The 16,531-nt window shown below is 34.9% G+C and overlaps 1 protein-coding gene and 1 long non-coding RNA gene across 4 annotated transcripts in view; one reads left to right on the top strand and one right to left on the bottom strand.

The window, feature by feature from the left end:
• Positions 1-3,098: 3,098 nt before the first annotated feature.
• Positions 3,099-16,531, top strand: part of ndst2b (N-deacetylase/N-sulfotransferase (heparan glucosaminyl) 2b) — a 141,241-nt gene continuing 127,808 nt past the window's right edge. For all 3 annotated transcript variants that reach the window (XM_087276736.1, XM_087276734.1, XM_087276735.1), the window contains exon 1: positions 3,099-3,256. The gene's annotated coding sequence lies outside the window, so the exon portion shown is untranslated. The remainder of the gene's footprint in view (positions 3,257-16,531) is intronic.
• On the bottom strand, positions 4,358-6,966 carry LOC147834520 (uncharacterized). Its single transcript, XR_015504456.1, has 2 exons — positions 5,230-6,966; positions 4,358-4,988 (listed from the first exon to the last, which is right to left on the bottom strand). It is a non-coding gene; the product is annotated as an uncharacterized LOC147834520 (long non-coding RNA).

Consider the following 16,531-nt stretch of genomic DNA (forward strand, 5'->3'; position numbering starts at 1 on the left):
TTGATTCACATGGTGGTTTTAATAATTGTTATAATGCATTCATTCAGCTTAGTCTCTTTGTTCATCAGGGCTCGCCACAGTGGAATGAATCGGCAACTTTTCCAGTGTATGTTTTACACAGCGGATCCCCTTCCAGCTGCAACCCAGTACTAGGAAACATCCGTACACATACACAACCATACACAACTTATTCACACACATACACCACGGCTAGTTTGGTATATTCTCTTCACCTACAGGCCTGTAGCCAGACTGGTGAAAAGGGTGGTTCTTTTTTTTTCTCAAAAAGTGGATCTTTTTGTGGTTATAGGCCTCATTTAGGCTACTATTTAATTATGAGATTTAAATACCGCATTTTAGTGACATTTTAAGCCCTATTTTAGCTAAAGCAGATTGTTGGATTGTCATCATAACCAAAAAAGTACATTTGACAGCTCGTGGATAATAACAATAGCCAAAATAGTATTTAAAGTCATTTTAATATTTGTCGCTTTTGGTGCTTCATACCTTTTCATTGGTCTTTTTTTTTTTTGTTCCAAGATATAGAATTTTCTCTATTTAAAAACAATACAGTAGCGAAAGATAACTTCTCTTACGTCAGATTGTATGTTTTCTTGCACAGCTGTTTATTAGACTCATGAAAAACATTTGTTAGCAATGGCCAAAACTGATTAGCTGATTAGTGTGACTGATAAGCCACACTGAAGCGACAACCGACAGAGAATTCCACGTGGTCTTAGAACCTTTTTTTGACGGGTTTTTTTCACTATTTATGATGGCATAGCAGTCAAAATCGGACAAACGAGCTCATGTATGGGACAAATTCTGGACATTTGTCAGTGAGGGCTGGGTCTGGGTCGGTGCTAACCACTGAGCCACCGTGATGCCCCATTATTATAATACATTTTAATTTTTTATTACATTTACATTTTTTTTAAGAAAATACAAATTTAAGTCACAAAATAAATACAATCATAAAATAAAAATTTCTAGCCACAAAGCAATAAATAACCCGGTGAATCAGCAAAAAAAAAGACCTCTAGCCTACATGGTGTTTTATGAATATCTTAACTGACCGTGTTTGGCATATGTTTTTTCTTTCCCTTATTTATTTATTTTTTGGCGCATGTAAATTACTCATGTGCGATCTGAAAACTAGTGTAATGGTGGCACACCATCTTTACCAGACTTGGGCAAACTCCACCTTTGCTTACACTCCGCCCCGAAGCCTCAGATGGCTCACTTTGGCCCAAGGTATTCGGTGGGCCAAAAAAAAGGGGCGACCGCTGGCCCTGAGGAAACCCCGCTTTAACCCAATCAGGCCCAAGAAGTGACTGAGGAAACGTGACTGGCCCTGGCTTGCACTGCTTGCTTTAGGTCTCGTGTTGGAAACGTGAATTGTCTGCTCATTGTAGACAGCATCTGATTGGACAAAAACGTATCTAGTGCATTATGAGTCATCAATATTTTTGGTCTGTTTTGTTAAAGCAACAAATGTGCTAAAATAGATTTTTTTTTTGGTCATATTTAAGCATAAATTAAAACAAAAATCATATCAACACAGCAAAGACAGTAATGATGATTATAATAATACAATTTCAACAAAACCTACCTCTCATTCTGACCTGCTTTAGAACTATCTATCTATCTATCTATCTATCTATCTATCTATCTATCTATCTATCTATCTATCTATCTATCTATCTATCTATCTATCTATCTATCTATCTATCTATCTATCTATCTATCTATCTATCTATCTATCTATCTATCTATCTATCTATCTATCTATCTATCTTGAAACAAGTATAGTAGTAAATTAAAATGGTGAGTGGACCTGTAACCAGGAACTGTTAAAGGAATATCTTCTGTTGAGCACAAAGCATATTTTGAAAAGAGCTGAAAACTATTGTTTTTCAGACTATGGTTGTGGATACAGCTATACAGCTTACTTCAAAATGTCTTTATTGTGTTCAACAGAAAAAAGAAATTCATAACCACACGAGCGAGAGTGAGTACATTTTCATTTCTGAGCAATTATTAATTATTCACTCTGTTTATTTGGTACTTCATTTTAAGGCAACAACTGGGTTTACTCACTTTTAAAATCACTTTAAAGTTAAGTCAACTAATGGCTTTTTTCGTGTAATCCTAGCTTATTTTGGATATACTTCCTAATCTGCAATTGCCTCTCTGAATATCACACTAACTGTACCCAAAAAAAAAAAAATAAAAAAATACTAATACACTAATACTTCCCTTCTTAGACTTTACAGACCTGAAACTTGCCTATAGCACTTATTCATTGTTGCTCTTAGTTGTGTAAATTGCTTCCTTGTCCTCATTTGTAAGTCGCTTTGGATAAAAGCGTCTGCTAAATGACTAAATGTAAATGTAAATATACTGTAGTCTATTTTCTATTCAGTACCACAATGCCGTCACATTTATTTTCTTATTTAGAATAGGAATTTATTTAATTTTTTATGAATTATTTATTCATCTATTTAAAATAAAATTGATGAATAAATTAATTAAAATGTGTCCGAATCTTAAGTTTAAAAAATGCCTTATGCCATTCTCATTCACAAAATAACCTGTAAAAAATACTGGATCCCACACAATTCCTTCATACCAACACAAATTACTTAAGTTAACTTAATTTTTTTTTTTTCAAAAAAAAAAGTTGATTGAATATTACAAAAAAAAAGTTGTCCCCAAAAAAATGTAATAACTGTGTTGTTTCAACTCATTTTAAATTAGTAGTTTGAACAAGCAGTCATTTGAGAAGTCCTTTTTTTTAACTGTGACAACAGAAATCGATTAAGTTAACTTAATTCTTTTTACAAATTAAAGTGGATTAAACATAAAACAATTAAGTTGTTTCCCCCCCCCCAAAAAACTCAAGAACTTTGTTGATTTGGCTCATTTTAAATAAGTAGTTCGAACAAGCAGCAAAAATAAAAAATAAAAATAAAAAAATCGTTTGTTTGGTGTGTAGTCGGTATGGTAAGATGACAGGGGTGTAGTGCATGGATGGAGGAGCTCAGGCTGAACTTCAGCTGTTTTGTGAAAAACCCTCCCCGCGCGGCCGCCAGTTCAGCAGCTCTCGAGTCTCGCTCTCTCAGTCGGCGCGGGCTGGAGATGAAGATGGCGGAGAGGCAGTGCGAGATGCGTTTACGAAGCATCAAAGTTCTTTCCGCGGCGTTCTTTTCATTCGGATTCTAGAAACCGGCACCGAAAGCAACCATTTAAAACGGTAAGGCGATGCTTCCCGAGCGCTGTGTTGCATGCGTGAAGTGTAGGGCTGTTTGCTTTCACTGGAAACACACACACACGCTGGTTTGGCGTTGACTTCACTTGCAATGTGGCAGTCCGATAGATGCAGGAACGGCTCATCTCGCCTTAAGGTTTAGCAAATATAAGAATGAGTGTTGCATGACTCGTTTCATCAGCTGGGTAGGGGCGTTTGTAGATTAAAGACAAATCAGTGCTATTTGTTTGCAAAGTTGTGATGTTCAGCTGTAGTCTACTGAGACCATCGCTTTCTATATGGCCAGTAGTACACTATGTGGGGAGAGACCTGTCAGCATGTTTAAATGTCACTGGAAAGAGGTTTGATCAGTTTGTAGGTTTTGTTGAGATTTTATAACCCAATATTTGAAGTAAATTGGTTGTTACCCAAAAAATACCAATAAACGTTCTTTTAGGTGTCTATTTAATCTCTGTAATGTGTGTGTTTATTGACTCAAAAATAGATATTATGTATTATAAATGATAAATAATACGTTTGATTAGGCTAATCACTGTTTTAGGATGCAGATGTTTGCTAATTTATTTAATAATGGGACTTTTACAATTTAAATTGATTTAAATTAAATTGAAATTGTGTGACTCTTTTCATCAGCTGGGTATGTACAATATGAAATTGAGGTAAAGTTGGTTTTATATTTGCACATTCGTTCAGTAACTTTGTGACATGTTTACCATGGTATTTTGAATATTCAGACTTAAATCACATGTAAATATGTCTTCAAAACAACATTAGCACTATTTATTTGATTGAACAATGTTGTGCACTGATAAACATAAACATTGACTGCTGATATGATTTATCTATTTAGAGTTCTGAAATTATGTTATTAAGGAGATAATCCGATTGTGTGAATATAAAACCAACTTCACCTCAATCTGCATGAAGGGGCATTTATAGATTCAAGACAAATTAGTGCTATTTGTTTGCAAAGTTGTGATGTTTAGCTGTAGTCTATAGTCTTGAGACCCTCACTTTAAATGGCCAGTAGTACACTATGTGGGGAGAGACAACATGTTTAAATGTCATTGGAAAGAGGTTTTGTTAAGATTTTATAACCTAATATTTGAAGTAAGATGGCCGTTACCATAAAAAACTGTTGTTTTTAGATGTCGATTTAATCTCTGTGATAATGTGTGTATATATCATCAGAATATATCTCAAAAATAGATATTATAAATGATAAATAATAAGTTTTAATAGGCTAATCACTGTTTTGGGATGCAGAAGTTCATACAATTTAAATTGAACTAATAACTGAAACAATAGCTTCCCCCAAAATTAAAAATCAGCCAATAATTGTTTTTTTCTGTTAAACAAAAAATAAGATACTTTGTAGAATGTTGCAAACATGCTTTCCATAGTAGGAAAAACAAAAATGTCAGTGGTTACAGGTTTCCAACATTCTTTAAAATGTCTTATTCTGTCTTTGATATAAAATATTTTAAAAATGGTTTGGAACAAGTAAAGGCTTAGTAAATGATGGCAAAATTAAAATTTTTGGGTGAACTATGCCTTTAAGATGAACATTTCATTTTTAAGAATGAGTATGTTATTTAAATCACCTTGGAATTAAAAATGATAAATAATAGGTTTTAATAGGCTAATCCCTGTTATAGGATGCAGAAGTTTGCTTATTTATTTATTAATTGGTGTTAAATTAACAATTTAAATTGAACTAATTACTGAAGGAATAGCTCACCCAAAAATTTAAAGTCAGCCATTGTTTTTTTTTCTGTTGAACAAAAAATCAAATTGCCTTTCATAGTAGGAAAAACAAATACTATGAATGTCAGTGTTTACAGGTTTCCAACATTCTTCGAAATCTCTTATTCTGTCTTCAACATAAAATATGAAAAATGGTTTGGAACAAATAAAAGGTGAGTAAATCATGGCAGAATTAAAATTTTTGGGTGAACTATCCCTTTAAGATGCACATTTCATTTTTAAGAATGAGTATGTTATTTAAATCACCTTGCAATTATCCTGAAATAATTCTACACTTTAGGGTTTCAACAAATGCTATTGGCGAGCTGTACTGATATATGAACTGATAAAATACTGTTGTAACCAGTTATTGTTCTATCCCTATTATAAAGGATCTTTTGTTGCATTTGATCCAAAGCCCCAACAAACCGGTGTACAGTGTCTTTGTGCTAAAACATGACTTGTAATAGTTTTGCTGTTGGCATTTGGGGTATTGTCAGCACGCAGTCTATGATATTCCGCCAAGGTGTGTGTGGGAAGTTTCCTCCTGACGTGTTTTGTTTTGTCTCGCCTCTGATTTGCACATCAAAAAATGTCTTTTAGAGAGCCGATCCAAAAGGGAGATGTTCTGATGAAGTTTGCTGTCATCCTAACATAAGACTATCAGCTAAACGACATATTTCAAGATTGGATTTTTGAGAAGCTCATTAAATCTCTCTGTTTTAAGGGAATAAGTAGACTGTGTGATTAGGAAAGCATCTGTTTTCTTGCTTGTGAGGCTCACGGCAAGATAGTTTCACTGAATGTGCGTTCAAGCACACCCATATGTGTGATTTTTACAACATTAATTATGAGACGAATAAAAATTAGGCCGGTTTTAATGCACTTCTGATAAGATGTTGGTGGTTCCACGTTAAAACGAATAAATCTAGAGTGAAAAGACACAAAAGAATGCAATGAAGGAAGAAATGACTATTGCTGGTGGAATCAGTTATGGCATATTTGGAACGAAATTATAAAAGTCCTGTATTTTTTTCGACATTTCAACTTCAGCTCGGTAATTACATTCAGCGGCTATTGAAGTAGGAGAAGAGAGGAATAAAAGAGCTTCCGCCTCCTTTGAAACGAACCTATTAATGCCTCTCGTTCGAATGAGGAACCCAATGAGTGCTGGTCGGAGAGCTGAAGAAGAATACCAGTCATTGAGTGCCTCATTGATGTCCTTGATGAGTCAGATATAATTAAACATTGTTGCTCGTGGGCTTCATTCTCCAGGATGTAATTTGCTTCATGAAGAGCTTAATCAGTGCTCAATAAAAGTGGAGCCAATCCAGATTACGTGCTTACTGTATAAATAGGCCTACCTTATCTACTCTTGACAAGCACCTCCAATCTGTCATACCTTTAACTCATTTTTCACATGCACAAATCAATTATCTTTTTTTAATGTAATGCACTACCGTGCACAGTTGATACTGATTGTTGACATTAGGGCTGCACGATATTGGAAAAATCTGACAATGCAATATTTTGTTTTTCAGCATTATTTATTGCGATATCAATACCATTTTACCAGATGACTTTAATAGCTTTATCTAGAAATATTTCATTTATTCAGTTTGATTATGATTTGCATACAATTTCATATACAAATTTCCATTATTGGTAGATACAGTACACATGAAATAACCAGTACTTTACCATTTTCTTGGGAGTTTTAATTGTATTCGGCTACAGAAATGATATAATCTAATAAAAAATGGCACCATGTAGTCCTCATCATATTAATAATTCCATACATTTAACCTTCATTTAGTTATAGTTTTGAATGCTTTACACAAACTCCTCACACAATCATAGGCCTTAAAAGCACTTGTAAATGATACATTTGTACTCTATAATGGTTAACCTTTGCAACCGTGGCTCCTGGTAAAAAAAAAAAAAAAAAATCAACTGTTGTTTATGCGCACATCGCGATATTGATGCTGGCACGATATATTACACAGCTCTAGTTGAGAGTTCATTTGAAGTCAGGTGGACTCTACAGGCTTTTCAACAGTTAGAATAGGTGCGTCAACAAAGCATGTCTTTTTCTTTGTTAATAAATCAAAACCTGCTTTAGTGAATGAAATGTAATCCTTACTATTCAAACCATGCCTATGGCACAGTAGTCTTGATTGTTTGATTTGGTTCCTGACTTTCAAGATACGCATTAGCTTTGTTTAAATACACACTATCCTTGTTTCACCAGCAGCTCTCTGCAATTCTCACATGATTGCCCACTGAAGCTAAGCATGGCTGTGGTTGGTCAGTATCTGGATGGGAGACCACAGGGAAAGCTTGGTTGCTGCCGGAAGTGGTGTTGGTGAGGCTCAACCTACATGTTTTGTGGGTCCTAATGTCCCAGTATATTGATTTGGACTGCTCACGTATAATCGAAGTCCGACTCTCTGTGGTAATTAAAAATCCCAAGATGTCCTTCAACAAAGAGAAAGGGTTTAACCCTGGCATCCTGGCCAAATGTGCCCACTGGCCTCTGTTCATCATGGCCTCCAAACCATCCCCATATCATAATTGGCTGCTTCACTCTGGCTGTTTCTCAATTACAATATCACAGAGAACAGACTTGCGTGGAGACCGGTCTTGCTAGGTCACCTCGGAAAAACGAACTTGAAAGACCGCGAGAACACAGTACGCATCCTCTGAGAAATGAGATGGTCACATGACCTCCACACGTTTTTAATGAAAAATTATTTAAACATTACAGCATTCATACAACGATTTATTGTTTTTCCTCTTTTCACAATATATACTATATATATATATATATATATATATATATATATATATATATATATATATATATATATATATATATATATATATATATATATATAAATATATATATATATATATATATATATATATATATATATATATATAAATATAAAGACCTTACAAATATACGTTGCACAATATAAATAAAACAGATTTTGATATGAATTTCAGCAAATGAACACTCTTAATCTGTTTTTTCCTTTATTAAGATTTTTATGGTATTGTTTATATTTACCTTTTCATTTAGGAAAACTCCTCGGGTAAATAAGTCAAATCTCTGAACTTTAATAACAAACCTATATAAAATGCTCTGCTTCCCACCTCCAGTCACAAAGACTTTTGGGACTTCTAGAGAGCGAGTTCGGTGCTCAAGTCTGCATCCATACGTCTTTTATCAAAAACACATCTGGGAAGTTTCATGCGTCCTCCGTTCTTGCAATCTTGAGTATTGGAACTGAACTTTGGCAGTTGATGATGACGTTACATGAGAACACGAGGATGCAAGAACGCTGAAGAACGCACATTGAGAAACAGCCTTTGTCTCCTCTCCACCAATCAGCTGGTGTGGTGTGCGGTCTGGTGCAATATGGCTGCCGTCACATCATCCAGATGGATGGTAAACACTGGTGGTGGATGAGGAGATCACCCCCATTGTGTAAAGTGATCTGAGTGTCTAGAAAAGTGCTATATAAATATAAGGAATTATTATTATTATTAAAAGCACATCTTTTCATTAAACCAATCTTGAATATAACTCTGTATATTTAAAAGTCAGTAAACAATATGTAGGTTGATACATATAAATTTTGATATCGTTATCTTTTAAGCTTGGTTTTAGGAACTGACAGCCTGATCTCACGAGAAAACGTAAGTATTTTACGTTTTGCCAGTTTAGTGGCTAATTCGTACGAATTCGTAAGAGTTCAGTCGTACGAAATGGTACGATTTTAAAAAGGAGGCGTGGCACCTGACCCCACCTCTAACCCCAACCGTCATTGGGGGATAAGCAAATCGTACTAAATTGTACGAATTAGATCGTACGAATTCATACGAATTAGCCACTAAATGAAAAAGTTACGAATTGCCGTGAGATTGTGTTGGAACTGAACGCAAACAATTCCAGTGAACAGCTGGTTTTATTTTAACATTTAGATCTTTCTATCCACAAAATCACTTACAAATTGGAATTTTTAACAGTGAACATCTCCCAGACTGCTGACATTTTATCTCCTCAGAAAAAAAAAATGGGATAAATAATCATATTTAATAAATCAAGCTGATACTTTTCTTATTGGGCCAATAATAATCACATAAAAAAATGTGGTAGCTGATATTTCATTGATTCCTATTCCAAACATAGTGTATTTACATTAATTCTGCCAACGTGTTTATCCAGGCTTACTCACAAATGAGGAATACAACAAGCAATTGGCCCAAAAGAGGAAAATAACACAAGAAGTGCTGGCAATACAGCATTTCAAACATTGTTTAGAAGAGGACAAGCAATTGAAGAAGTTACAAGCTTGACTCTTGAAAACGATGGTTCCTTATTGGCATTGATTTGTTCCATTTAACATCCATAAGTCCTTTTTTTGAATGAACATTTTTCAGTCTTTATATTCAAGAGTGTTCTAACAGAGTATTCCCACTGCATGATTATATGGATCTGAGTTAAAAATCACATTCTAAGCCATCCTCCTGTTTTTTTTTTTCTTTGATTTATCTATCTTGGATCCTAAATGGAATGCAATGAACACATGAAGCTTTGTTCTGTGCTGCTTATATTTATTGAGTACTAAAAATCCACCTAAAATAAGGCATCTGTGGATGAGAGTCGTAAGGACTGATATGTTCAATGTTTTCCTGCACACTTCACATGACGAGGTTAGAAATAACCTCTTACAGTCCAAATTAAATTTAAAAGAATTTAATGATGATGTGGTTAAATATGACTTACAGTATCTTATTTGGATACTACTGGGCTATAATTTTAATTACATACCAAATTATTAGGACCTACATGAATTCAGCTATTGATAAAGTGTCTTTAACATACCTTAATAGGTAGATGTTGTTTTCAGCATGGATAATTTGCTATATTTAATGGAACTAAATGAGATGTTTAGATGAATCTTGCTCAATTCATTGCAGTAGTGTAGTAGTACTCGCATGCAACCATTGTCTGTTAATGGTTATAATGATTGATTGTCTCTTGGCTGTTTCATAGTTTAGACGTTTGCAATGCTTTTTTATTGTCCTTTCAGAGTTTGTTTTATAAGCGTGTTGGTTGGCATGATGATGTTTTGTTTGTGGTTGTGGAATGATGCAGGCCTAACCAGTATGTATAAAACGTTGCTCGGTGAGTCACTGAATTCTCAGTGCAGTGATTCACTTTGAGTTTATTAAGATATTTTGGTGGATTTGGCTTGTTAGCCAGTTGAACTCAGTATTAATTTAGACAAGTCTGTATATGCATCATAGATAAATGAGCTTTTTAGAACACTGGCTATATAATTGTGTTATGTTTCAGGGTTTAATTTGTTGAAATTGTAAGAAAGCATTCTATTATATGTATCCTATGAAGCCAGTTTAGCTGGTTAGCCAGGTATGTTTTAGTTTCTTTTGCACCAACTCTGGGTTTAAGTGACCATGAAGTTGGCTCCATGACTAACCTGTTCTGGGGCAGGTTATGGTCTGATTAAAAGTTCTGATATTGACAGAGAAGATAGTTTCTTTCAATTCGAAAGAAGCCTTAAAGGGATAGTTAGACCAAAAATGAAACTGTAATTGACTCATCCTCTATTGCTTCCAAGTCTGTTTGACTTTCTTTCTTTTTCATGTAACTTGTAACTTCCATAGTATTTGTTTTTCCTACTATGGAAGTCAATGGTTACAATTTGTCAGCTTCTAAAAATTTTTGTTGTGTTCAACAGAAGAAAGAAACTCATAAAGGAGATTTGAAACCACTTGAGGGTGAGTAAACAGTGTTCATTTTTTGGGAGAACTTTCCTTTTAAATGGTTGTAGACCGCCAGGTTTGGTTTGTAATAAAGCTGCTGTCTAGATCTTAGGGCCAATTATCAGTAAGACTCTTAAAAAATGAACCAATACCCTGATAACTTGAGTCCCAGCATGATGTGTTTAGTTAAATGACAAACAATTGGGAGAATTATCCAGAAGATCTTGACTGTAAATTTAGCTGCCTGATGCTTTCTAACGGTAGTTTCCAATTAAAATTGGATCCTTTAGTAATGCTCATTAAAGGGATGGTTCACCAAAAAAAGAAAATTCTATCATCATTTACTCACCCTTTACTTGGCTCAAACCATTATGAGTTGAACCCAAAAGATACCCCTTTATTTTGATGGCCCATTTGAGTATTAGTAGAGGAGGGTGAGTAAATACTAGGGGTGTGACGAGACGCTTACTCCCCAATCTCGTGTCTCATCTCGTGTCTCATCTCGTGTCTCATCTCGTGTCTCATCTCGTGTCTCATCTCGTGTCTCATCTCGTGTCTCATCTCGTGTCTCATCTTGTGTTCACGAGAACAAGACAAGATTTTAAACTATTTTAAATAATTCTTTAAGGATGAAATATCATTGCAATTGCTGCTAAAAGTCCTACATGACGTAATTGTTTGGTTACGGTGTTTCAATGTCTGTACTGCATTTCAGTGATGCAACTGAAATTGGAATACTCCACGTCTCAATTCGATTTGTGTTTACAGCGATTGTGATTTTAGAATATCTAATAGTGCTTTTCCATCGCATAGTTACAAACTGGTTAATTTGTGTAGCAGCAGTTGTAGCAGCCTCTGCTTTTAGACGCAGCAATCTTTGAACTCCGGTGAAAAAAACAGTTATGTCACACCCGCCCAAGCAAATGAGTGACATGCAACACAAATTCAGTGCTAAATTCACCCTCACTCTCTATCACAACTCACAAGACAACTTTTCACCTCAACGAGAAATCTTGTCCGAGATCACATCACATCTTTAGTAAATACTTAGTAAATGTTCACCTTTTGGTTTAGCTATCTCTTTCTTTTTATTATAAATAGTATTACCATGTTGCACCATTGTTACAAGTGTTCAAATAATAAACTGCAAGAGATTAACACAAACATATATGAAAGACACCCTTCAAATAGTATTTTTGAGAGTAGGCACGACCAAACTGTTTATACTAGATGCTGAAATGGTCACTCTAGGTTGACTCATTTCATTTGTATTTATTGAAGAATGATGCACCACCAACATACAACCACAGTCAAGCATCCCTAATTATAAAACATGTTTTATTAGACTGAAATTTTAAAGACTGTTATTCTATATTTCTATACAGAGAAAAGTTTGATCCTGTATCGCTAGTAGGCATATTACACAACATTTGGACATTTTCTCAATAATTTTTGGTGGTGCAATAAATATCGCTCATACATAAAACCAATTATAGCCATATTTTAGCTGATTCCACAGCCATATCTCTATTGGAGGTCTCAGTGTCTGTATGGTTGAAAAAACACTATAGTACTTACTAGAAATTACTCTAGTATATTTTCATGTGGGTGCCTGACGACTGAAAATAGACCTGTTACCATTTTCTCTTGTTCTTTTTACCTTGGACTTTTCTGTTAACGTTTGTTTAGGATTGTTTTCACATTCTGATTCCAATGCCTAATTATTAAATGGTTAAAATAACTATAATTAAATTAAATATTCTTAAGAATAAAGTATTTGTGTTTTTTGAAAGTGTACTTGCATTGTGATGCTATTATAGTGTTTAAATTGTCTTAAAATGGCAATCGTAATACATTTTGGTGCTATATATCACACCACAAGAATTCAACAGGAAGAATTGAAATTTTTAAAATCATATGTCAAGCTGAAAAATCATATCTAATGTTTTTAAAGAGCCCCTATTATGCATTGAAAAGGTCAAATTTTGGTTTTAGGGGTCGACTGCATTCAGCGCAAGTTAAACACAAGCATATTGCTCTATTCTTAACCATGACACACATTCAGTATTAAGAAACACAGTGGCAAAAGCTGACCTATTTTGAAACTTGATCGCCATAGCAATGACAAACGGCAGAGGATCGCGAGCTTACAAATGCATTTAAATACATAAAGCAGCACGCGCTGCATTTCCATCATGGTTTTAGATGTGGGGTGAGAATATATAAATGGTTAACCAGATCCAAAACAAGCCGTGTGGAGCAATTACAAGCAACAAAACACAATTAAATACACATTTTGCAAGCTAGAGAAAACAAGGAGGCAACCTTTTTAATCGCAATACTTACATGTGTGAAATGAAGGAAGAAACTGATCCATGAACTGTGTACTGATATAGTTCCTGTCAAGCTCTGACAAAGTCCCATACAGCAATTGTCTTCTATGATCTTTCCTTTAAAAAAATGGTCCACAAATCCCCCGTTGCAGGGTAGATTATTGCATTAATCACCAGAAGGTTTACTCATCTTCAGTCATGATCAGTCCCACACAAATATGCACTCTGCTAGCGGTTAAAGGGAAAGGCACGTTCACGTTTTACCAGATCTGGCATAGAACATAATTGGCAATGTTTTGTGTCAACGTCGATGCGAACACGCTAAAGATTTGGACGAACGACAAATCTTTTAAACGACTCTGAGTCAAATTTTTTAAACTAAAAATCTATATTTTTAAACAAGGTGCACGTTCAGATTTATACCTCAGCTGGATGTTTTCATTCACTTAGGGCTGTTACACGCACTGCATGTAGTATATAGTAATTTTCTAAATCCCGTAATAGGGCTCTTAAATTTTAATGTTTTATTTATTATTTAAATATAAATATTTTAATATAATTTTCTTTGCAAATTATGAAGTTCTTATTATGTAATATGTTTTTATCTATATTACATTTGTCATGGAATAGCTCCAAGTTGCTCATGTGGCAATAAATAAACAAACAAATAAAGTAAATCCTGTACAGGAGTCATAAATATATGAGGGAACTCCTTTGACTAATCCATTTTGTCTTCTTATATCAGATGTAAACCCCTCATGATGGAGCCATCGTGAGCTTCAGTATGGGAACGTTCACATTTAAAGCAGCAGGTGAAAATGTCAGCTCGGTTTAAACTAGAATCAAGATGCTAACAATAGAAGGCAGAGGTAGCGTCTTGAAGTCTCCTAGACGAGTGCGTCGTCCTGTCCCCAGGCTGTAGACTCCGAGATCTCTTTCCGAGAGGGAAGTTAGGAACGGATGGTAGCAGTGTTGAAAAAGCCTGTGGGGGGGAGGGTGGCGGGCTGCTCCGCGGGGAGCCAAGAGCTGTCTGGTCAGGGATCAAATTCTTGCACTGTTGGCTTGCTCGCATCCATAATTCATGTGCTTTTTTACTTGCAGAGGAAAATGGAAAATGTGCTGTGCTTTTTCCTCCAACTCTCTCCTGTTCTCTCTCTCTCTCTCTCTCTCTCTTGTATTTGCTTTTGTCCTTTCATTTCATCAACCGTTCCAAGTAGTCTCTCCGACATGAAAGAGTCCGCTTGAAAGCAGGCATTATTTGCTGGGAAATCTATAGATTTTTGGGCTTTGTCAAATTTTCATTTTTCAGCCTGTGCTTCTTCCCGTGGCCCTATTTTTCTTTGCGTTGCATGCTAATGTGCTTTTTATACAGGTTATGGATGTGTATTTTTCTAATATGCTTACCTGTGAATTTCATCCGACCCTAATTTCATGTTTCTTTGGGGCTTTTGCATCAGATCTATGTTTAGATGTAGGCCTGTACAATATATAATTTTAGCATCAATATTGCAGTGTGCGCGTCTGCAATAGTCACATCAAAAGTTCCGCAATGTTGAGTCTGAATTAGGGCTGGTAAATGCCATTTTATTTTATTTTAACGACTTTTTTACTTCATATTGGTCTAAAAATGCCAGAAATGTTATTCTATTTGATGGATACTCTTTTAAATCTGGAAGCATTAACAACTAATATTGAAATATCTAACGTTATCATTCAATACGGAAAATAATTATCAAGATAGCATTTTTGAAATATTGCCTGCAGCCCTAGTGTGAATTATAGTTGACCAGGAGATAGAGAACACATGTGGTTTGTAGAATCACTGCTAAATTTAAGCATAACAGAGTGAAAGTTCATTAAATGAAATTAAAGTATCCTTTGCATGCGATTTTAATGCCTGTGAATGTGCATCTCATGTGAGTTTAAAACATTTGGGCACAAAATTTTTAATGTTTGGAGGTGTCACAAAGATGAATTGTATTTAATTATATTTATATTGGAAAAAATTATATTATTTGATTATTTGATCTTATTAAGAATCTTTGTCTTGTAGTCCAAATATCTACATTTCAAAGCAAAAATTAGAATATTTTACTTATAATTTACCTTGTTTTAAGGGAAAAAACTCTTCTGAAGGTGACAACAAAACAACATTTTTACTTGACATAGGAATTTGAGATATTTTGACAGGAAATGAGACCAAACAAAGAGAAGCATTGTTTCAATTCAATTCATCTTTATTTTTATAGTGCTTTTACAATGTAGATTGTGTCAAAGCAGCTTCACATAGACGATTATAGTAAATTCAGACCGTGTCAGTTTCACAGCTTCACGGGTCCCACACCATGCAAGCCAGTGGCATCAGTGGTGAGGAAAAAACTTCACCAACTGGCGAAAGTGAAGAATTAAAAAACTTCGTGAAAACTAGCCTTAATGGGGGCATATCCAAACGTCTTGTGCAGAGCACAAAGGCTGGAGATTTTACATTTTAATTATGCAATTTCTGTTCCTGAATATTGTTAGACTACACAAAAACTGTCAAAGTGCTATTCAAACCATCTTGTGAAACTATATTTATACAATAATATTTATTGGAGAAAAATAAAATATCGCACTAATTATTATCATTCAGCTCTATTTAGATGTATACTTAAAATGTTTTTGAGCTTAAAAGCACAATTGTTTGTTACAGGAGACTCAAACACAATTGCTACAGTAATTTTACCTGCAACAGCTGGGGGTTTAGTGTTTCTGTTCACACCTTGTTCTAATTACCATAACAATGAGATTACTACATGTAAACATTGAATTCTCTAAGAGTTCTGAATGAATTTACATGCTTCTATTTTTTTCAGGATCGTGTGAATGGTAGACACTTCAGCATTGATGTAGTTGAGCAGCTATTTAAATAATATTTCTTTTTAGTAACTCCTATAAATCACTCTTGTTGAACATTACATATTCAGAATTTTGTCTCAATACACTACTGATTTATTGATTGTTAATAGTTGGTTGTTTTGCAGATGGTGGCATGATGGCTCTGTGGTTAGCACTGTTGCCTCACAGCAAGAAGGTTACTGGTTTGAGTCCCGGCTGGGTCAGTTGGTGTTTCTTTGTGTTGTTTGCATGTTCAATCTGTGTTTGCGCTATAGATAGATTGGATTAACTAAATTGGCCGTAGTGAGTAAGTGTGTGTGAATGCGAGAGAGTATGGGTGTTTCCTCATGCTGTGATGTGCTCTGATTTTCTGGTTTTGGTCAGAATCCTGGCCGCAGCGTTCTGGATGATCTGCAACTGTCTGACTGTCTTTTTGGGAAGACTAGTAAGGAGTCCTTTACAGTAATCCACCCTGCTGGTGATAAAAGCATGAACATGTTTCTCCAAG

This window comes from Danio rerio, chromosome 12, assembly GCF_052040795.2.
Source record: "Danio rerio strain M-AB ecotype USA chromosome 12, GRCz13ab, whole genome shotgun sequence".
NCBI lineage: Eukaryota > Metazoa > Chordata > Actinopteri > Cypriniformes > Danionidae > Danio > Danio rerio.